We start from the raw sequence: 5,000 nt of genomic DNA, 5'->3' as shown, positions 1-5,000 counted from the left end.
AGCTAGGTTAGCAAATGTGACGTCCGCTGGAATCCTACACAACATGTTTTTCTAATTAGCTCCACCTCTGTGAACGCCACGGAATGTTCCATTTGTGTGAAGTACTTAAGCATCTGCGTTAGAAACTTAACTTGACTTTTACCAACCCTTATCCACTTAAAATTTGTGAACAAACGTAAAAGTCATCAACTAAGCTTAGACAGACATGCTAACAATGGAAGCTAGCTAACGTGTTTGACAAACATGTGTAGTTTGTTGTGATTAAAACAACACAAAAAGCTTGCAGTGTTTAGTTTTTTCCTGGCATGAGATCCTTCCTGAGCTTCATCAGCGTTGTCATCGTCATGAGAAGTGAGATAAACGAGCTTAGCAGGTCGTCGCGCGTTTGCGTTGCCAACTTCCGTCGCTAACGACCGGCGGCTAGTTGATTAATTGCCCTAATTATCGCCGCCATGGGAAAAGTGATAAGCCCTACGTCAGTGAAGCGTTCACACCGGGGGGGGGGGGTCCAATGTATAGCCCGTAGCTCATTTTTAAACAGCGTTAGCATTTTTTGTGTTAGCATGCTAACTGCTTTGCTAATGTTGCAGTCACTTGACATATGATACCTGTTAGCATGTTAGTAGGCAAGCATCTTCTTTTTCTTTTAGCAAATTTTATAGGTTTACACACCTTAGTCATATTGCTAAATTTTGCATGCTGCTGTAGCATTTTAAAAAATCTTTTCAGGTACACACCTAAGAGTAATATAATTTATACTTTACGTATTTTAGCTTGCTAACATTAGTATTTTAGCTTTTCGTTTTTTTTTTAGCTATGTCACAAATGCAAACTGCAAGAATGTTGTTGTTAGCATAGTACCTTTTTCTTTTCGCTCGTTTTGCTCATACTTTTTGCCAAAATAAATATGTATCAAAAATTGGGAAACCACTTTTCGACTTGTTTAAGTTCACACACAACTTAAGTCATATTTTGGTGCCAACGTTCGCATACTACTGTAGCATTTTAAAGAAATTTTTCAGGTACACAACTCAGAGTAATATATCTTAGAACTTTACACATTTTACAGTTAGCATTTTAGCTTGCTAACATTAGCATTTTAGCTTTTTTTTTCTTTTGGCTAATAGAAATTGTATTTCTTTGTTTATATTTTGGTATTTCACTAATGCAAACTGTAATAATGTTATTGTCAGCATAGTACCTTGTTTCTTTTGGCTTGTTTTACTCATACCTTTTGCCAAAATAAATATGTATCAAATTTGGGAAACCACCTCTCGACTTGTATAGGTTTACACAAAGTTTAAGTCATATTTTGGTACTTGATGCATGCTAATGTTTGCATGCTACTATAGCATTTTAAATAATTTTTCAGCTACCCACCTCAGAGTAATATATTTTAGACCATTACGCATTTCACAGTTAGCATTTTAGCCTGTTAACATTAGCATACTCAATAATTTCTTTAACAAATTCAAATGGTATTTCTTTGTTTATATTTTGGTATGTCACTAATGGAAACTGTTAGAATGTTATTGTTAGCATCGTACCTTCTTCTTTTGGCTTGTTTTGCTCATACTTTTGCCACAATAAATATGTATCAAATTTGGGAAACCACTTTTTGACTTTTATAGGTTTACACACAACTTTAGTTATATTTTGGTACTCGATGCATGTTAACGTTCGCATGCTACTGTAGCATTTTAAAGACATTTTTCAGGTACACACCTCAGAGTAATATATCTTAGAACATTTACACATTTTAAAGTTAGCATTTTAGCTTTTTTTTTCTTTTGGCTAATTGAAATGGTATTTCTTTGCTTATATGTTGGTATTTCACAAATGCAAACTGTAATAATGTTATTGTTAGCATAGTACTTTGTTTCTTTTGGCTCGTTTTACTCATACCTTTTGCCAACATAAATATGTATCAAATTTGGGAAATCACCTATCGACTTGTATAGGTTTACACACAGTTTAAGTCATATTTTGGTACTTGATGTATGCTAATGTTTGCATGCTACTATAGCATTTTAAATAATTTTTCAGCTACACACCTCAGAGTAATATATTTTAGACCATTACACATTTTACAGTTAGCATTTTAGCTTGCTAACGTTAGCATACTCAATCTTTTCTTTAACAAATTCAAATGGTATTTCTTTGTTTATATTTTGGTATGTCACTAATTCAAACTGTAAGAATGTTATTGTTAGCATCGTACCTTCTTCTTTTGGCTTGTTTTGCTCATACGTTTGTCACAATAAATATGTATCAAATTTGGGGAACCACCTTTTGACTTTTTTAGGTTTACACACAACTTAAGTCATATTTTGGTACTTGATACATGCTAACGTTTGCATGCTACTGTAGCATTTTAAAGACAATTTTCCAGGTACACACCTCAGAGTAATATATCTTAGAACTTTACGCATTTTACAGTTAGCATTTTCGCTTGCTAACATTAGCATTCTCAATTTTTTTTTTAACTAATTCAAATTGTGTTTCTTAGTTTATAGTTTGGTGTGTCACTAATGCAAACTGTAAGAATGTTATTGTTAGCATAGTACCTTTTTTCTTTTGGCTCGTTCTGCTCATTCTTTTTGCCACAATAAATATGTATCAAATTTGGGAAACCCTGACTTGTATAGGTTTACACACAACTTAAGTCATATTTTGGTACTTGATGCATGCTAACATTTGCATGCTACTCTAGCATTTTAAAGACATTTTTCAGGTACACACCTCAGAGTAATATATTTTAGACCTTTGCGCATTTTAGCTTGCTAACATCAGCATTCTCAATTTTCTTTTTTAACACATTCAAATGGTATTTCTTTGTTTATATTTTGGTGCTAACCTTCGCATACTATTGTAGCATTTTAAAGATTTTTTTTAGGTACACAACTCATAGTAATATATCTTAGAACTTTACACATTTTACAGTTAGCATTTAGCTTGCTAACATTAGCATTTTAGCTTCTTTTTTTTTCTTTTGGCTAATTGAAATGGTATTTCTTTGTTTATATTTTGGTATTTCACTAATGCAAACTGTAATAATGTTATTGTCAGCATAGTACCTTGTTTCTTTTGGCTCGTTTTACTCATACCTTTTGGCAAAATAAATATGTATCAAATTTGGGAAACCACCTATCGACTTGTATAGGTTTACACAAAGTTTAAGTCATATTTTGATACTTGATGCATGCTAATGTTTGCATGCTACTATAGCATTTAAAATATTTTTTTCTGCTACACACCTCAGAGTAATATATTTTAGACCTTTACGCATTTTACAGTTAGCATTTTAGCTTGCTAACATTAGCATACTCAATCTTTTCTTTAACAAATTCAAATGGTATTTCTTTGTTTATATTTTGGTATGTCACTAATGGAAACTGTTAGAATGTTATTGTTAGCATCGTACCTTCTTCTTTTGGCTTGTTTTGCTCATACTTTTGCCACAATAAATATGTATCAAATTTGGGAAACCACTTTTTGACTTTTATAGGTTTACACACAACTTTAGTCATATTTTGGTACTTGAAGGATGCTAACATTCGCATGCTACTGTAGCATTTTAAAGACATTTTCAGGTACACACCTCAGAGTAATATATCTTAGAACTTTACGCATTTTACAGTTAGCCATTTTAGCTTGCTAACATTAGCATTCTCGATTTTTTTTTTTAACTAATTCAAACGGTATTTCTTTGTTTATATTTTGGTATTTCACTAATGCAAACTGAAAGAATGTTGTTGACAGCATAGTACCTTTTTCTTGTGGCTTGTGTTGCTCAAACTTTTTGCCACAGTGAATATGTATCAAATTTGGGAAACACCTTTTGACTTTTATGTTTACACACAACTTAAGTCATATTTTGGTACTTGATGTACGCTAATGTTCGCATGCTACTGTAGCATTTAAAAGCTACACACCTCAGAGTAATATATTTTACACCTTTACGCATTTTACAGTTAGCATTTTATCTTGATAACATTAGCATTTTCGCTTTTTTGTAGCTAATTCAAATTGTATTTCTTAGTTTATAGTTTGGTGTGTCACAAATGCAAACTGTAAGAATGTTATTGTTAGCATAGTACCTTTTTACTTTTGGCTCGTTGCGCCCCGTAGAGTTACAAAAACATTTCCTTGCCAGGCTGCATCGATGTGCTTAAAAAATAACCCCCCCCACTCACCCCCCCCCCCCAAAAAAAACCTAAAGTGAAACATTTTTTCATTTTGTCTTTGTCAATAATTGATGACTTTTCACCCGCATTTGTGTTTCCGTATCAATAAATTAAAGCAAATCGTTCACTTCCCGGCGGTGTCATTCAAAAACACGAAACGCCACCACCTGCCGCTTGAGTGAGGACTAAATTATGCAACGGCATCTTTTAATAAAACATGTGCATGCATGCTTAAGGTGCAGTAAAAAAATAAAAATTAAAATACAAGAACACCACCAACACCAACTTTAGACAGCTCGGTCCTTTCCCCAGCTCTGATATTGTTATTGTTCGAACTTGAAAAAGTCACCTCTCATGTATTTTGGACCCCCTGAGAATCGGGTAGACTCTTCCCTCCTAAAGGGAAAATAATACTAAATTAAATTAAAATGTAATAAATAAAATAATTCTAAACATTTTTTGATGTAACATTTAAAAATGAGCGGATTTAGATAACTGCGCTGTCCATGTGTGTTCTCATTTGCAATGCAGTTAAACTTCAAGACAATAGATGGCAGCACTGCACAGACTAACTAGGAAGTAGCTGAATTTTGCATAATAATAATAAATAAAGATGCAAGCAGTGATCGCCGGGACCAAGTATTTATAGCCATCTTTTGTGTTGAAGGGGGAATTGCAAACTTCCTGTTGATTTTAGCTGGGGGTTGTCAGTGTATGAAATATAGGTCTAAGTGATACCTACATAGAGGTTTTTGTTTTCATGTGTCTACAACATTCCTACTGGGAGTTAGAGGCAGTTTTGTCTGTTTTTTC

At 33.4% G+C, this 5,000-nt stretch overlaps 1 pseudogene; it reads left to right on the top strand.

The window, feature by feature from the left end:
- Positions 1-3,488, top strand: part of LOC133561170 (ras-related C3 botulinum toxin substrate 2-like) — a 17,358-nt pseudogene extending 13,870 nt beyond the window's left edge.
- Positions 3,489-5,000: the final 1,512 nt, after the last annotated feature.

This window comes from Nerophis ophidion, linkage group LG01 (genome assembly GCF_033978795.1).
Source record: "Nerophis ophidion isolate RoL-2023_Sa linkage group LG01, RoL_Noph_v1.0, whole genome shotgun sequence".
Taxonomy (NCBI): domain Eukaryota; kingdom Metazoa; phylum Chordata; class Actinopteri; order Syngnathiformes; family Syngnathidae; genus Nerophis; species Nerophis ophidion.
This window is presented reverse-complemented; position numbering and strand designations above follow the sequence as displayed.